Here is a 19,477-nt window from a genome sequence, read left to right on the forward strand (position 1 = left end):
GTCAGTCTTTTGGATATACAGGGGTCAGGGAGCTGCTTGAGGAGACAGTCTGTACTTTATAGGAGCCCAAGTGCTGAGCTGTGAGCTCTGTTGTTCATTCAGCACTGTTAGGCTGCTACGTTTAATTCTGCTGCAGCAGAACTCATAAAAAAAAAACCTTTGTTTCTCAGATGCTCTGTCTTGGGGTGTTGGGGCTTTCTTTATGAGTGCCCATTGCACTGTCCTGCCCAGCTAGAAGGCAGTCTAGTCACTATTTGCCTGCCGAGGCTGCACCCTGCTGGTGTGAAGTCTGCCCTGTTGCTGCAGGCTCTGCCCTGTTGCTGCAGTCTCTGCCCTGCTGCCACGGCCTATGCCTTGTGGCAGTCTCTCTGTTGTGGTGGGTTGCCTCGGCAATGGCAGGCTGTGTCAGCAATGGGAGTGTACCTCAGTAGGGGTGGGGTGCCTCGGTAATGGCAAACCTCTCTCCCTTGCCAAGCTGCACCATCCTGGGTTCAGCTGTGCCCGCAGTGAAACTCTCCACCCGGAGCGTTTGGAATCGCCATTTTGTTTGTCCCACTGCGCCGGCCCAAACGCCATTTCCCTGGAATCTTCTGGCCTGGCTCACTGTCCAATTCTCTTTCAATCAGATGGATATGCCAATCTGCCCTCCCAAGTCTCAGATTGCCGGTTCAACAGGGCACCCAGACCTGTGCGCTTTGTGCGGAGCACTGTGGAATGCCACTGCATCTCTGGCCGCCAGCTGCACCAGCCAAAACTGCTGTGCTGGCATCCTGCATCTCTCCTATACCTGGGAATTTCCCCGTTCTGTGGGCAACAAAGATCTGCCTGGAAATGTGGCCCTGACGTGCCCTCCACACATTCACTGAGAGCTTCAATCCTGGGTTGTTCTCACTGTACCATCTTGAGTCAGTCTCCATTTTTTTACTTTTTATTCTCGGATATTTTGTTTAAATTATAAGACTTGATGGGTCTTAAATTTTTTCTCCTAAATTATTCAAATAAATTGTTTTTAAAATTCCATTTTTAACCACATGTTGGGTTCTGTGAGCTGAATCCTCACGTCAAAAAGAATTTTCATGGTACATTTGTTAAGTTTTCATTCTGGAATATTTTGTTTTTAACTATTGAATTCAAATGGCTCTTAAAATCTTTCTACTTAGTTTTACCACTAAAATGTTTTCAAAATTCCAAGTCAAACCATATGTTCAATTCTGTGAGCTGAATCTGCATATCAAAAATTATTTTCACCAGACATTTTTTAAGTTTCATTCTGCGACATTCAGTTTTTAACTATAGGCCTCACTGGGCTGTGAAATTTGTTTTCCTGAATTTTTAAAATAAAGTGTTTTTGAAATTACACGTCAAACCACATATTCAGTTCTGTGAGCTCAATCCTCACATCAAAAAGCATTTTCAGCATACTTTTTTTTTAGTTTTAATCCTGGGATATTTGGTTTTAACTATAAGACTAAATGGGTCTTAAATCTTTTCTCCTGAATTTTACAAACAAAGTGTTTTTCAAATTCCAAGTTGAACCACATGTTCAGTTCTGTGAGCTGAATCTGCACATCAAAAAGCCATTTCACCATACATTTTTTAAGCTTTCATTCTGGGATGTTTTGTTTTAACTATAGGATTCAATGGGCTCTGAAATTTGTTCTCCTGAATTCTACAAATAAAGTGTTTCCAAAATTCCAAGTCTAACCACATGTTCAATCATGTGAGCAGAATCCTTTTATCAAAAACATTTTCTGCATACTTTTTTTTGTTTCTTCCTTGGATATTTTGTTTTAACCAACAGACTCAATGGGTCTTAAATTATTGTTTTCGAATTTTACAAATAAAGTGTTTCCAAAATTCTAAGTCAAACCTCATGTTCAGTTTTGTGAGCTGAACAATCATATCAAAAAGCATTTTCACAATACTTTTTTTAAGTTTCATTCTTGGATATTTTGTTTTTAACTATAGAGTTTAATGGGCTCTTAAATACATTCTGCTTAATTTTACCACTAAAGTGTTTCCAAAATTCCAAGTCAAACCAGATGTTCAATTCTGAGAGCTGAAACTGCACATGAAAAATTACTTTCACCAGACATTTTTTAAGTTTTAATTCTGTGATATTTTATTTTAACTGTAGGACTCAATGGGTCTCAAATTTTTTCTCCTGAATTTTACAAATTAAGTGTTTCCAAAATGTCAAGTCAAACCACATGTTTAATTATGTGAGCTGAATCCTCACATCAAAAAGCATTTTCAGCGCACATTTTTTTAGTTTTCATTCTGGGATATTTTGTTTTAACTATAGGACTCAATGATCTGTGAAATTTGTTCTTCTGAATTTTACAAAAAAAGTGTTTTAAAAATTCGAAGTCAAACCACATGTTCAATTATTTAAGCTGAATCCTCACATCAAAAGGCATTTTCAGCGTATAGTTTTTTAGTTTTAATTCTGGGATATTTTGTGTTTCACTATAGGACTCAATGGGTTGTGAAATTATTTCTCCTGAACTTTACAAATAAAGTGTTTTCAAAATTCCTATTCAAACCAAGTGTTCTATTATGTGAGTTGAATCCTCATATCAAAAAGCATTTTCAGTGTACATTTTTTAGTTTTCATTCTGGGATATTTTGTTTTAACTACAGGACTCAATGGGTCTTAAATTCTTTCTCCTGAATGTTACAATTTGTTTCCAAAATTACAAGTCAAACCACATGTTCAGTTTTGTGAGCTGAACCTGCACATCAAAAAGCTGTTTCACCGTACATTCTTTAAATTTTCATTCTGGGATATTTAGTTTTTAACTATAGGATTCAATGGCCTCTGAAATTTGTTCTCCTGCATTTTACAAAGAAAGTGTTTCCAAAATTCCATGTCAAACCACATGTTCAATTATGTGAGCTGAATCCTCAAATCAGAAAGCATTTTCAGCATACCTTTTTTTAGTTTTTGTTGTGGGATATTTTGTTTTTAACTTTAGGACTCAAAGGGCTGTGAAATTTGTTCTGCTGAATTTCACAAATAACGTCTTTCCAAAATTCCAAGTCAAACCACATGTTCAATTATGTGAGCTGAATCCACACATCAAAAAGCATATTCAGCGTACATTTTTTCAGTTTTCATTCTGGGATATTTTGTTTTAACTATAAAACTCAAGGGGTCTCAAATTCTTTCTCCTGAATTTTACAAATAAAATGTTTTTAAAATTCCAAGTCAAACCACATGTTCAATTATGTGAGCTCAATCCTTACATCAGAAAGCATTTTCAGCGCTCATTTTTTCAGTTTTCGTTCTGGGAAATTTTGTTTTAAGTATAGGATTCAATGGGTCTTAAGTTCTTTCTAATAAATTTTACAAAAAAAGTGTTTCCAAAATTCAAGTCAAACCATATGTTCAGTTCTGTGAGGTAAATCTTCATATTGAAAAGCATTTTCAGCTTCCATTTTTTTAGTTTTCATTCTGGGCTATTTTGTTTTTAACTATAAGCCTCAATGGGCTGTGAAATTTGTTCTCCTAAATATTTCAATTTACGTGTTTCTAAAATTCCAATTAAAACCACATGTTCAGTTCTGTGAGCTTAATGCTTACATCAAAAATTATTTTCAGCATACGATTTTTTAGTTTTCATTCTGGGATATTTAGTTTTAACTATATGACTCAATGTCTCTTAAATTGTTTATCCTGAGTTTTACAAGGAAAGTGTTTCCAGAATTCCAAGTCAAACCTCATGTTCAGTTGAATGAGCTAAATCTGCACATCAAAAAGCAATTTTACCATACACTTTTTAAGTTTTAATTCTGGGATATTTTGGTTTAACTATAGGACTCAATGGGCTGTGAAATTTGTTCTCCTGAATTCTACAAAGAAACTGTTTCCAAAATTCCAAGTCAAACCACATGTTCAATTATGTGAGCTGAATCCTCACATCAAATAGCATTTTCAGCATACATTTTTAAAATTTTTATTCTGGGATATTTTGTTTTAACTATAGGACTCAATGGGACTTAAATTCTTTCTCCTGAATTTTTCAAATAAATTGTTTCCAAAATTCCATGTGAAACCACATGTTGAGTTCTGTGAGCTGAATCCTCACATCAAAAAACATTTTCACAATACATTTTTTTAGTTTTTATTCTGGGATATTTTGTTTTAACTATAGGACTCAATGGGCTCTGAAATTTTTCTCTTGCATTTTACAAATAAAGTGTTTCCAAAATTTCAAGTCAAACCACATGTTCAATTATGTGAGTTGAATCCTCAAATCAAAAAGCCTTTTCAGTGTACGTGTTTTATTTTTCATTCTGGGATATTTAGTTTTAACTATGGGACTCAATGGGTCTTAAATTCTTTCTTCTAAATTTTACAAAGAAAGTATTTCCAAAATTCCAAGTCGAGCCACATGTTCATTTCTGTGAGCTAAATCTGCACATCAAAAAGCCATTTCACCGTACATTTTTAAAGTTTTCATTCCAGGATATTTTGTTTTATCTATAGGACTCAATGGGCTCTGAAATTTGTTCTGCTGAATTTTGTAAAGAAAGTGTTTCCAAAATTTTAAGTCAAACCACATGTTCAATTAGGTGAGCTGAATCCTCACATCAAAAACCATTTTCAGCATACATTGTTTTCGTTTTCATTCTGGGATATTTTGTTTTAACTATAGGACTCAATGGGCTATTAAATTCTTTCCACTTAATTTTACCACTAAAGTGTTTCCAAAATTCCAAGTAAAACCAGGTGTTCAATTCTGTGAGCTGAATCTGCACATCAAAAATTATTTTCACTGGACATTTTTAAAGTTTTATTTCTGCAATATTTTGTTTTAACTATAGGACTCAATGGGCTCTGAAATTTATTCTTCTGAATTTTACAAATAAAGTGTTTCCAAAATTCCAAGTCAAACCACATGTTCAATTGTGTAAGCTAAATTCTCACATCAAAAAGCATTTTCAGCGCACATTTTTTTAGTTTTTATTATGGGATATTATGTTTTATCTATAGGACTCAATGGTTCTTACATTCTTTTTTTTTTTAATTTTTTATTGGATTTTAGGTTTTGGGGTACATGAGCAGAGCATGCAAGACAGTTGCATAGGTACACACATGGCAGTGTGCTTTGCTTTTCTTCTCCCCTTCACCCACATTTGGCATTTCTCCCCTGGCTATCCCTCCCCACCTCCCCCTCCCACTGGCCCTCCCCTTTTCCCCCCAATAGACCCCAGTGTTTAGTACTCCCATTTCTGTGTCCATGTGTTCTCATTTTTCATCACCCACCTATGAGTGAGAATATGCGGTGTTTCATTTTCTGTTCTTGTGTCAGTTTGCTGAGGATGACGTTCTCCAGATTCATCCATGTCCCTACAAACGACACAAACTCATCATTTCTGATTGCTGCATAATATTCCATGGTGTATATGTGCCACATTTTTCCAATCCAGTCTATTATCAATGGGCATTTGGGTTGATTCCAGGTCTTTGCTATTGTAAACAGTGCTGCAATGAACATTCGTGTACATGTGTCCTTATAGTAGAACGATTTATAGTCCTTTGGATATATACCCAGTAATGGGATTGCTGGGTCAAATGGAATTTCTATTTCTAAGGCCTTGAGGAATCACCACACTGTCTTCCACAATGGTTCTTACATTCTTTTTCCTTAACTTTACAGAGAAAGTGTTTCCAAAATTCCAAGTTGAACCACATGTTCAGTTCTGTGAGCTGAATCCTCACATCAAAAAGCATTTTAAGCATTCATTTTTTTGTTTTGTTTTCATTCTGGGATATTTCATTTTAACTATAGGACTCAATGGGTCTTACATTCTTTGTCCTTAATTATACAGAGAAAGTGTTTCCAAAATTCCAAGTCAAACCACGTGTTCAATTTTGTGAACTGAATTTGCACAAAGAAACCATTTTCAGTGTACATTTTTTTAGTTCTCATAATGGGATATTTTGTTTTAACTATAAAACTTAATGGGTCTTAAATCCTTTCTCTTTAATTTTTCAAATAAATTCTTTCCAAAATTCCATGTCAAACCACATATTGAGTTCTGTGAGCTGAATCCTCACATCAAAAAGAATTTTCATGGTGCATTTGTTAAGTTTTCATTCTGGGATATTTTATTTTTACTATAGGACTCAATGGGCTATTAAATTCTTTCTGCTTAATTTTACCACTAAAATGTTTTCAAAATTCCAAGTCAAACCAGATGTTCAATTCTGTGAGCTGAATCTGCACATCAAAAATTATATTCACCGGACATTTTTTAAGTTTTTGTTCTGCAATATTTTGTTTTAACTATAGGACTCAATGGGCTCTTAAGTTTATTCTCCTGAATTTTACAAATAAAGTGTTTCCAAAATTCCAAGTCAAACCACATGTTCAATTGTGTGAGCTGAATCCTCACACCAAAAAGCATTTTCAGCACACATTTTTTTTTTTAGTTTTCATTATGGGATATTTTGTTTTAACTATAGGATTCAATTGGTCTTAAATTCTTTCTAATGAATTTTACAAAGGAACTGTTTTTAAAACTCCAAGTCGACCCACATGCTCAGTGCTGTGAGCTGAATCCTCACATCAAAAAGCATTTTCCGTGTACAATTTTTTAGTTTTCATTCTGGGATATTTTGTTTTAATTATAGGACTCAGTGAGTCTTAAATTCTTTTGCCTGAATTTTACAAAGAAAGTGTTTCCAAAATTCCAAATCGAACCACATGTTCAATTTTGTTAGCTGAATTCTTACATCAGAAAGCATTTTCAGCACACATTTTTTAGGTTTATATTCTGGGATATTTTGTTTTAACTATAGGACTCAATGGGCTCTGAAATTTGTTTTTCTACATTTTACAAAGAAAGTGTTTTCAAAATTCAAAGTCAAACCACATGTTAAATTATGTGAGCAGAATCATCACATTCAAAAGCATTTTCAGTTTACATTCTCGTAGATTTCATTCTGGGATATTTTGTTTTAACCATAAGATTAAATGGGTCTTAAATTCTTTCTCTTGAATTTTACAAATAAATTTTTTTTTAAATTTCATGTCAAACCTCATGTTCAGTTTTGTGAGCTTAGTCCTCACACAAAAAAGCATTTTAAAGATAAACTTTTTAAATTTTTATTCTGGGATATTTTGTTTTTAACCATAGGACTCAATGGACTCTTAAATACATTCTGCTTAATTTTACCACTAAAGTGTTTCCAAAATTCCAAGTCAAACCACATTTTCAATTCTGTGAGCTGAATCCGCACATCAAAAAGCATTTTCACTGTACATTTTCTCTAGTTTTAATTCTGGGATATTTTTTTTTTCAACTATAGGGCTTAATGGGCTCTGAAATCCTTTCTCCTAAATTTTACAGAGAAATTGTTTCCAAAATTTCAAGTTATACCACATGTTTAATTCTCTGAGCTGAATCCTCACATCAATAAGCATTTTAACCGTATAGTTTTTTAGTTTTTATTCTGGTATATATATTTTTAACTATAAGACTCAATGGGCTTTGAAATTCTTTCTACTGAGGTTTACAAAGAAAGTGTTTCCAAAATTCCAAGTCAAACCACATGTTCAATTCTGTGAGCAAAAGCCACACATCAGAAAGCATTTTCAGCATACATTTTTTTAGTTTTCATTCTGGGATATTTTGTTTTTAACTATAGGACTTAATAGGCTTTGAAATTATTTCTCCTGAATTTTTCAATGAAATCGCTTCCAAAATTTCACGTCAAACCACATGTTCAATTATGTGAGCTGAATGCTCACATCAAAACCATTTTCACCGTACATTCTTTTTGTCTTTATTCTGGGATGTTTTGTTATAAACTACAGGAGTCAAAGGTCTCTAAAATTTTTTCTTCTAAATTTTACAAACAAAGAGTTTCCAAACTTTTAATTCAAACCACATGTTCTATTCTGTGAGCTGAATCCACACATTAAAATCATTTTCACCTTACATTTTCTTAGTTTTCATTCTGGGGTATTTTGCTATTAACTATAGAACTCAATGGGCTCTGAAATTCTTTCTCCTAAAATTTTCAAAGAAATTGTTTCCAAAATTCCAAGTCAAAACACATGTTCAATTCTGTGAGCTGAATGCTCACATCAAAATCATTTTTATTGTACATTCTTTTAGTTTTCATTCTGGGATATTTTGTTTTTAACTACAGGAGTCAAGGTGCTCTGAAATTTTTTCTCTTGAATTTTACAAAGAAAGTGTTTTCAAAATTTCAAGTAAAACCACATGCTCAATTCTGTGATCTGAATCCACACATCAAAAAGCATTTTCACCGTACTTTTTTTAGTTTTCATTCTGGTATATTTGGTTTTTAACTATAAGACTCATTGACTTCTGAAATTCTTTCTCCTGACTTTTACAAAAAAATGTGTTTCCAAAATTTCAAGTCAAATCATATGTTCACTTCTGTGAGCTGAATCCACACATCAAAATACATTTTCACCATATGTTTCCTCAGTTTTTATTCTGGGATATTTGGTTTTTAACTATAGGAGTCAATGGGCTTTGAAATTTTTTCTTCTGAATTTTACAAAGAAAGTGTTGCCAAAATTCCAAGTCAAACCACATGTTCAATTCTGTGAGCTGAACCCTCACATCAAAAAGCATTTTCACCAAACATTTTCCCTAGTTTTCATTTTGGGATATTTTGTTTTCAACTATAGAGCTCAATGGACTCTGAAATTCTTACTCCTGAATTTTACAAAGAAACTGTTTTCAAAATTTCAAGTTATACCACATGTTTAATTCTCTGAGCTGAATCCTAACATCAAAAAGCATTTTCACCATACACTTTTTTAGTTTTCATTCTGGTATATATATTTCTTTAACTATAAGACTCAATGGGCTCTGAAATTTTTTCTACTGAGGTTCACAAAGAAAGTGTTTCCAAAATTATAAGTCAAACCAGGTGTTCAATCCTGTGAGCTAAATCCACACATCAAAAAGCATTTTCACTGAATATTTTCTTTAGTTTTCATTCTGGGATTTTTTTTCAACTATAGGGCTTAATGGGCTCTGAATTTCTTTCTCCTGAATTTTACAAAGAAATTAGTTTCAAAATTCCAAGTCAAACCACATGTTCAATTATGTGAGCTGAATGCTCACATCAAAAAGCATTTTCACCATACATTTTTTTACTTTTCTTTCTGTGAAATTTTGTTTTTAACTACAGGAGTAAAAGGGCTCTGAAATTTTTTCTTCTGAATTTTAGAAAGAAAGAGTTTCCAAAATTTCAAGTCAAACCACATGTTCAATTCTGTGACCTGTACCAACACATCTCAAAGCATTTTCTTTCTACATTTTTTTAGTTTACATTCTGGGATATTTTGTTTTTAACTATGAAACTCAATAGGCTCTGAAATTCTTTCTTCTGAATTTTACAAAAAAGTGTTTCCAAAATTTCGAGTAAAACCACATGTTCAATTTTGTGAGCTAAATCCACACATCAAATTTTTTTCACCGTACATTTCTTTAGTTTTCATTCTGGGATATTCTGTTATTCACTATGGGACTCGATGGGCTCTGAAATTCTTTCTTCTGAATTTTACCAGGAAAGTGTTCCCATAATTTTGAGTAAAACCACATGTTCAATTCTGTTAGTTGAATCCACATATCAAAAAGTATTTTCAACGTACATTTTTCTAGTTTTTATTCTGGGATTTTTTTTTAATCTATAGGAAACACAGTGCTCTGACATTTTTTCTCCTCAATTTTACAAAGAAAGTTTTTTTAAAAATTCTATGTCATACCACAGGTTCAAATCTGTGAGCTGAATCCACACATCTAAAAGCATTTTCACTGTACATTCTTTTTACTTTTCATTCTGGGATATTTTGTTTTTAACTATAGGTCTTTATGGGCTCTGAAATTCTTAATTCTGAATTTAACAAAGAAAAGGTGTCCAAAATACCCAGTCAAACCACATGTTCAACTCTGTGAGCTGAATCCTCACCTTGAAAAGCATTTTCACCATACATTTGTTTAGTTTTCAGTCTGGGATATTTTGTTTTTAACTATAGGGCTCAATGATCTCTGAAATTCTTTCTCCAGAATTTTACAAAGATAGTGTTTACAAAATTCCAAGTCAAACCACATGTTCAATTCTGTGAGCTGAATCTGCACATCAAAAAGCATTTTCACCATACATTTTTTCAGTTTTCATTCTGGGATATTTTGTGTTTAACTTAATGTGCTCTGAAATTCTTTTTCCTGAATTTTACAAAGAAAGTGTTGCAAAATTCCTAGTCAAACAACATGTTCAATTCTGTGAGCTTAATCTGCACATCAAAAAACATTCTTACGGTACATTTTCTCAGTTTTCATTGTTTGATATTTTATTATTAACTATAGGATTCAATGGGCTCTGAAATTTATTCTCCTGGATTTTACCAAGAAAGTGTCTCCAAAATTCCAGGTCAAAACACATGTTCAGGAGACCAATCCAAGATGGCCGATCACTAACAGCTCAGGATTGTAGCTCCCAGTGAAAGCTCAGAGATGAGATGACACCACACTTTTAGATAAATTTTTGTCACTCACAGATCAGCCGATTCCCAGTGGAGGAGCCCCACGGGTCACCAGCGTGACTCTTGTGGCTGCTGCAGAGGTTTTGCCGGCGCCTCGTTGCAGCAGCTCTTCATGCAGAGCAAACGGGACTGCTACCCCTACTGACCAGAGTTTGGAGCTCCGGGAAGTCAGAGCCGCTTGTTGCCGACTCAAGAGGGAAGCCAGACCAGAGATTCCCTGGCAGAAGAGCACCGTCAGTTTTATCACTGCTATTTAGGCTGCCACAGTGGGTTGCTCAGATCCCAGCACTGGGAATCAATAAATCGAACGTCGACTCAGAAACCTAATTAGAAAGGCGGTTCATCTACAATGAAGGGAAAAAAAAGCCTAAGAAGGCCGAGTATACTCAAAATCAGAACCCATCAGCAACGGAACAAGCCCTGATGGAAAAGGACTCATCAGCAGCAGAACAAGTCCTGATGGAAAAAGACTGTGTTTCATTATCTGAAATAGGCTTTAAAAGGTGGATGATGAGAAAATTCTGGGAGTTAAAGGAACTTGTTCTAACCCAATGTAAAGAAACTAAGAACTTTGAAAAAAGGTTCGATGAAATGGTGAAAAGAATAGACAATATAGAGAGGAATACAAATGAATTTATGGAGTTGAAAAATACAACACGAGAACTCAGTGAAATATGTACAAGCTTAGATAGCCAAATGGATCAAGCAGAAGACAGGCTATCAGAGGTTGAAGACCAACTCAATGAAATAAAACGACAAGACAAGAATAGAGAAAAAAGGATAAAAAGGAATAAGCAAAATCTCCAAGAAATATGGGACTATGTGAAAAGACCTAATATACGTTTGATTGATGTACCTGAATGTGATGGAGAGAATGAATTCAAGCTGGAAAATATTCTTCAGGATATTATCCAGGAAAATTTTCCTAATTTAGCAAAGCAGGACACTATTCAACCCCAGGCAATACAGAGAACACCACAAAGATATTCCTTAAGAAGACCAACCCCAAGGCACATAATCATAGGATTCACCAGGATCAAAATGAAGGAGAAAATGTTAAGAGCAGCCAGAGGGAAAGATCAGGTTACCCATAAAGGGAAGCCTATTAGGCTTACAGCAGATCTCTCAGCGGAAACCCTACAAGCTAGAAGAAAGTGGGGGCCAATATTCAATATACTTAAAAAACAGAACTTTCAGCCCAGAATTTCATATCCTGCCAATTTAAGCTTTACAATTGAAGGAAAAATAAAATCTTTTAGGAACAAGCAAGTACTCAGAGATTTTATTACCACCAGGCCTGCTTTACAAGAACTTCTAAAAGAAGCATTATACCTAGAAAGGAACAACCAGTATGAGCCTTTCTAAAAATACACGAAAAAGTAAAGAGCATTAACATAAAGAAGAATTTACATCAACGAAAGGATAAAATAGCCAGTTAATATCAAATGGCAATAATCCTAAATTTAAATCGACTAAATCCCCCAATCAAAAGATACAGACAAAATCTAACGGTATATCTAAAGATATACAAAGACTCAAAATAAAGGGTTGGAAAATGACTTACCAATTAAATGGAGAGCAAAAATAAATAAATAAAAAGCAGGAGTTGCAATTCTCACAATTAATAAAATAGATTTCAAAGCTACAAGGATACAAGGGTAAAAGGATTAATGTAATAATAAGAGATCTTAACACCCAGACACATAAGACCCATAATGAGATTTAGATTCAACGAGACAGAAAATTGATAATGATATCAAGGACTTGAACTCATATCCTGAACAAATAAACTCAATAGAGCTCTCCATTTTAAACACACAAAATATACATTATCCACTTTAAACACACAAAATATTGATCGGCCATTATTGATACCCATTTTAGGAATAAAGTAATATTTCTTTTTCCCTCTTTTTCTCTTTTTCCCTCTTTATTTTCTTTTTCCCTCTTTTTCTTTCTCTTTCTTCAAAAAAAAAAAAAAGAACAAAACACATGTTCAATTTTGTGAGTTAAATCCACACATAAAAAATAATTTTCATAATAAATTTTTTTAGTTTTCCTTCTGGGATATTTTGTTTTAAACTATAGGACTCAATGTGCTCTAAAATTCTTTCTCCTGAGTTTTATAAAGAAAGTGTTTCCAAAATTACAAGTGTAACAACATATTCAATTCTGTGAGCTGAATCCACACATCAAAAAGCATTTTCACCATACATTTTCTGAGTTTCCTTCTGGGATATTTTTTTATAAGTATAGGGCTCAATGGGCTCTGAATTTCTTTCTCCTGCATTTTACAAAGAAAGTGTTTTCAAAATTCCAAGTCAAACCACATGTTCAATTCTCTAAGTTGAATCCACACATCAAAAAGCATTTTCACTGTACATTTTTCTAGTTTTCATTCTGGTATATATATTTTTTCACTATAAGACTCAATGGGCTCTTAATTCTTTCTACTGAGGTTTACAAAGAACGTGTTTCCAAAATTCCAAGTCAAACCACTTGTTCAATTCTGTGAGGTAAATCCACACATCAAAAAGCATTTTCAGCATACATTTTTTTAGTTTTCATTCTGGGATATTTTGTTTTTAACTATAGGACTCAATGGGCTTTGAAATTCTTTCTCCTGAATTGTTCAAAAAAATTGTTTTCAAAATTCCAGGTCAAACCACATGTTCCATTCTGTGAGCTGAATGCTCACATCAAAAAGCATTTTCACCATACATTCTTTTAGTTTTCATTCTGAGATATTTTGTTTTTAACTACAGGAGTCAAAGGGATCTGAATTTCTTCTCCTGAATTTTATTATGAAAGTGTTTCCAAAATTCCAAGTCATGTGGTTTGACTTGGAATTTTGGAAACACTTTATTTGAAAAATTCAAAAGAACAAATTTCACAGCCCATTGAATCCCATAGATAAAAACAAAATATCCCAGAATGAAAACCAAATAAATGTACGGTGAAAATAATTTTTGATATGTGGATTCAACTCATAGAATTAAACATGTGGTTTGACTTGGAATTTTGGAAACTCTTTCTTTCTAAAATTCAGAAAAAAGAATTTCAGATACCTTTGACTCCTGTAGTTAAAAACTAAATATCTCAGAATGAAAACTAAAAAAATGTGCACTAAAAATGCCTTTTGATGTGAGGATTCAGCTTACATAATTGAACATATGGTTTGACTTGGAATTCTAAAAACACTTTATTTGTAAAAGTCAGAAGAATAAATTTAAGACCCAATGAGTCCTATAGTTAAAACAAAATATCACAGAATGAAAACTTTAAAAATGTCCGGTGAAAATAATTTTTGATGTGCAGATTCAGCTCACAGAACTGAACATCTGGTTTGACTTGGAATTTTGGAAATACTTTAGTGGTTAAAATAAGCAGAAAGAATTTTAGAGCCCATTGAGTCCTACAGTTAAAAACAAAATATCCCAGAATGAAAACTCAACAAATGTACCGTGAAATTCCTTCTTGATGTCAGGATTCAGCTCACAGAACTCAACATGTGGTTTGACATGAAATTTTGGAAACAATTTATTTGAAAAATTCAGGAGAAATAATTTAAGACCCATTGAGTCTGATGGTTAAAACAAAATATCCCAGAAAGAAAACTAAAAAAAATGTACGCTGAAAATGGTTTTTGATGTTAGGATTCAGCTCACATAATTGAACATGTGGTTTTACTTGGAATTTTGGAAACACTTTATTTGTAAAATTTTGGAGAAAGAATTTCAGAGCCCACTGAGTCCTGTAGTTAAAAACAAAATATCACAGAATGAAAACTGAAAAAAAAAAATGTATGGTAAAAATACTGTTTTATGTGTAGATTCAGCTCCCAGAATTGAACATGTGGTTTCACGCAGAATTTTGGAAAAACTTTCTTTGAAAAATTTAGGAGAAGGAATTTCAAAGCCCATTGAGTCTTATAGTTAAAAACAAAATATCTCAGAATGTAAACTAAAAAAATGTTTGTTGAAAATGCTTTTGGATGTCCGGATTCAGCTCACAGAATTGAACATGTGGTTTCACGCAGAATTTTGGAGACACTTTTTTTGTAAAATTCCGAAGAAAGAATTTCAAATCCCATTGAGTCCTATAGTTAGAAACAAAATATCTGAGAATGAAAACTAAAAGAATGCATGGTGAAAATTCTATTTGGTTTGTGCATTCAGCTCTCAGAATTGAACATGTGGTTTGACTTGGAATTTTGAAAACAATTTCATTGTAAAATTCAAGAGAAAGAATTTTAGAGCCCACTGAGTCCTATAGTTAAAAACAAAATATCCCAGAATGAAAACAGAAAAATGTACAGTGAAAATACTTTTTTATGTGCTGATTCAGCTCACAGAATTGAGCATGTGTTTTGACTTGAAATTTTGGAAACACTTTCTTTGTAAAATTCAAGAGAAAGAATTTCAGAGCCCATTGAATCCTATAGTTAAGAACACAATATCCCAGAATGAAAATTATAAAAATATATGGTGAAAATGCTTTCTGATGTGCGGATCAGCTCACCAAATTGGACATGTGGTTTGACTTGGAATTTTGGAAACACTTTATTTGGAGAATTCAGGAGAAAGAATTTCAGAGCCCATTGAGTCCTATAGTTGAAAACAAAATATCCCAGATTAAAAACTAAAAAAATGTATGGTGAAAATGCTTTTTGATGTGTGAATTCATCTCACAGAATTGAACATATGGTTTGACATGGAATTTTGGAAACAGTTTCTTTGTAAAATTCAGGAGAAAGAATTCGAGAGCCCATTGAGTCCTATAGTTAAAAACAAAATATCCCAGAATGAAAACTAAAAAAAAATGTATGGTGAAAATGCTTTTAGATATGTGGATTCAACTCACAGAATTCAATATGTGGTTTGACTTGGAATTTTGGAAAAACATTGTTTGTAATATTCAGGAGAAAAGATTTCAGAGCCCATGGAGTTCTATTGTTGAAAGCAAAATATCCCAGAATGAAAACGAAGAAAATGTATGGTGAAAATGCTTTTTGATGTGTGGATTCAGCTCACAACATTGAACAGGTGGCTTGACATCAAATTTGGGAAACACTTTCTTTGTAAAATTTAGGAGAAAGAATTCCAGAGCCTATTGAGTCCTATAGTTAAAAACAAAATATCCCAGAATGAAAACTAAAAAAATGTACTCTGAAAATGGTTTGTATTTTCGGGATTCAGCTCATTCAATCGAACTTCTGTTTTGATTTTGTAGGTTGCAAACACTCTTCTTTTGGAATCTCAGAAGTGATATATAGGCCTATGGTGAAAAACCGAGTATTCCATGTCAAAAACAAGAGAGAAGTTTTCTGTTAAAATGCTTTGTGATGGGTGCATTTAGCTCACAGAGTCGATCTTTTGCTTTTATTCAGCTGGTCGGAAACACTCTTTTTGTAGAATCTAGCAATATCATTTCAGATCCCTTTGACACATATGATGAAAAGAAGAACTCCTCACAATGAAAACTAAAATGAAGCTATCTGTAAAAAATACTTTGCAACGTGCAGATTCAGCTCACAATGTTCAACGTTTGTTTTCATACAGAATGTCTGAAATACTCTTTTGGGAGAATTTATAAAGTGATATTTCAGAGCCCATTGAGGCCTATGACAAAAAACAGAATATCCTATGATAAAAACTAGAAACAAGCCATCTGGAAAATTGCTTTGCAATGTGTGGAGTAAGTTCACAGAGCTGATTGTTTGATTTTATTCAGGAGGTTTGAAGCACTCTTTTATATACTATCTAGAAAATGACATTTGAATGCTCTTTGAGGAATATAGGTGAAAAACCAAATATGTTGTGATAAAAATTAAAAATAAGATATCTGTGAAAATGCTTTTTGATGGGTGGATTCAACTCACAGAGTTCAACGTGTGTTTTTATTTGAACGTTTAGAAACACTTTCTTTGTAAAATTCAGGAGGGAGCATTTCAGAGCCCATTGAGTTCTATGGTTTAAAACCAAATAGTCAAAATGAAAACTAAAATAAAATACTGTGAAAAAGCTTTGTGGTGCAGCATTTCGACTCATACAGTCGAACCTCTGTTTTGATTCTGTAGGTTGCAAAGCCCCTTCTTGTGGAATCTAAGAAGCGATACAGAGGTCTACGGTGAAAACAGAATATTCCACGTTAAAAACAAGAGAGAAGGTATCTGTGAAAATGCTTTGTGATATTTGCATTAAGCATAAAGGGTCGATCCTTTGTTTTTATTCAGCGGTTCGGAAACACTCCCTTTGCAGAATCTAGCAGCAACATTTCCGATCCCATTGATGAAAAACCAAATACACCATGATGAAAACTAAAAAGATGCTATGTGTGAAAAATACTTTGTGACGTGCACATTCAGCTCACAATGTTCAATGTTTGTTTTCTTCTAGAATGTCTGAAATACTCTTTTTGGAGAATCTGAGAAGGGACATTTCAGAGCCTTTAGAGGCCTATGGCAAAAAAAACAGAATATCCTGTGACAGAAATTAGAAAAAAACGATCTGGGAAAATGCTTTGCAATGTGTGGATTAAGTTCACAGGGGTGATCTTTTGTTTTTTTACAGCAGGCTGGAAGCACTCTGTTTTGTAGAATCTAGAGAAGGACATTTGAAAGCTCATTGAGAACTGTAGGTGAAAAGCCAAATACCCTGTGATAAAAATTAGAAGAAAGATATCTGTGAAAATGCCTGTTGAAGTGTGAATTCAGCTCACAGAGTTGAACTTCCGTTTTGATTCAGCAAGTTGGGAACACTTTTCTTGTAGAATGTAGGAAAATAATTCGAAGATCATTGAAGCCTGTCATGAAAAATCTAAGATTGACTAATAAAAATCAGATATAAGCTATTTATAGAAATGCTTTGCAATGTGTGAATTAATGTTACAGAATTCAATCTTTCTTTACATTTATCATGTTTGAAAATCTATGTGGAATCATGAAAGGGACATTATAAAGTCAATAATGTCAATAGGCCTAGGGTAAAAAACTGAATATCCCGTGATACAAATTAGAAACAACTATCTGTGAATATGCTTTGCAATGTGTGGATTCAGCTCAAAGATTTGAATCTTTGCTTTGATTCAGCAGTTTGGAAACACATTTTTGGAGGTTCTAGGGTGGGATATTTCAGAGCCAATTGAAGCCTATGAATCCCATGGTGAAAACTATAAACAAGCTATCTTTACAAATGCTTTGCCAAGGATGGCACCAGTTCACAGAGTTCAAGAATTGTTTGATTCAGCAGGTTGGAAAAACTGTTTTTATAGAATCTAAGAAGAAATATTTCAAAGTCCACTGAGGCCTATGGTGAAAAACCAAATATCCCATAATAAAATCCGGAAAGAAGCAATCTATGAAAATGCTTTGTGATATGTGATTTCAGCCCAAATTTTTTAAGCTTTGTTTTGGTTCAGTAGGTTGGAAACCCCATTTTTGTAGAATCTATAAAGGGACAAGCATTCTATAAAAATGCTTTGCAATATGTAGAGTCAGCCTATGGCTGGAGTGCAATGGTGCGCACTTGGCTTATTGCAACACCTGCCTCCTGGGTTCAAGCGATAGTACTGCCGCAGCCTCCCAAGGAGCTGGGGTTGCAGGTTTCCACAACACCACGTCCAGCTAACTTTCTCTTTATTATTTATTTATTTATTTATATGCCTCAAATCTATCTGTATTTTATTTCTACCAAACAGCCAGAAAGGCAAAAATAAAACAATACGGAATGCTGCACACCTTGGCATGTCATCCTTGCTCAGCAGCCACGACAGCCTTCTGTGTATCATCACAATTTTAGCATAGGTGCTGCTGAAGCGAGCACATGCCATGCTCGGCTCAGCTTTTTTATTTTTCTCTGTTTTTATGTTTTTCATAGGGAGCAGGTGGTGCTCTGTCTTTCAAGGCCAGTCTCGAACCTGTCATCTCATGATCCACTCACCTTGGCCTGCCAAAGTGCTGAGATTACAGGTGTGAGTTGCCGAGCCCAATCCAAGTTTTGTTTTCATTTTAAAGACAGGGTTTCACCACCTTGGTCGGGCTGGTCTTGAACCCACAACCTTGGGTGATCCATCTGCCTTGGTCTTCAAAGCACTTGGATGACAGGCTCATGTGAGCCACCGTGCCTGGCCAGCAGACTTTATTGTTAAAAAAGAAATCCGAGAGACTGGACTGGGTGCTGTGATTTACGCCAGCAATCCTAGCCCTTTGGGACGCTGGGGTGGGCGGATCACCTGAGGTCATGAGTTCGAGGTCAGCCTGGGCATCCCAGTGAAAACCCACCTCATTTAAAAAAAGAGAAAAAGAAAAAGTAAAGAAATCAGACATACCAGTGTGCATAATTGTAAAAACGAGGTGCTGGATGACTCCAGCTTCCGCCCCGCCTTTCTCTATGATGTAATATTTCCCTCTTGTCACCCAGGCTGTAGTGCAACAGTGCGATCTTGGATTATTGCAAAATCTGCTTTTTCTGTTGAAGCAATTTTCCTGCCGCAGCCTCTCAAAAAACTGGTTGCAGGTGTCCACACCACCACGTCCAGCTAACGTTCTGTTTATTTAATTATTTTTTTTCTCTACCTCAAATCTATCTATATTGGATTTCTACCAAACAACCAGAATGGCAAAAAAAAAAAAAAAAAAAAAAAACAGAATGCTGCACACCTTGGCATGTCATCCTTGTGCGGCGGCCATGCTGGCCTTCTGTGTATTGTCCCAAATTTAGTGTAGGTGCTACCGAAGCGAGCACATGCCATGTGCGGCTCAGCTTTTTAATTTTTTATGTTTTTCTTAGGGAGCCAGTTGCACACAGCCGGTTGTGTCATTCAAGGCAAGTCTCGAACCTGTGACCTCAGGATCCACTTGCCTCGGCCTTCCAAAGTGCTGGGATTACAGGCGTGAGCCGCCAAGCCGAACGCAAGTTTTGTTCTCATATTAAAAA

The 19,477-nt window shown here is 34.4% G+C and overlaps 2 non-coding genes across 2 annotated transcripts; both read right to left on the bottom strand.

Moving 5' to 3' along the window:
* Window positions 1-18,257: 18,257 nt before the first annotated feature.
* LOC118151274 (U6 spliceosomal RNA) lies at window positions 18,258-18,364 on the bottom strand. Its single transcript, XR_004739423.1, has one exon. It is a non-coding gene; the product is annotated as a U6 spliceosomal RNA (small nuclear RNA).
* Window positions 18,365-19,178: 814 nt separating this feature from the next.
* On the bottom strand, window positions 19,179-19,285 carry LOC118151277 (U6 spliceosomal RNA). The gene has a single exon (XR_004739426.1). It is a non-coding gene; the product is annotated as a U6 spliceosomal RNA (small nuclear RNA).
* Window positions 19,286-19,477: the final 192 nt, after the last annotated feature.

The sequence above is a fragment of the Callithrix jacchus genome, chromosome 16 (genome assembly GCF_049354715.1).
Source record: "Callithrix jacchus isolate 240 chromosome 16, calJac240_pri, whole genome shotgun sequence".
NCBI classification, from domain to species: domain Eukaryota; kingdom Metazoa; phylum Chordata; class Mammalia; order Primates; family Cebidae; genus Callithrix; species Callithrix jacchus.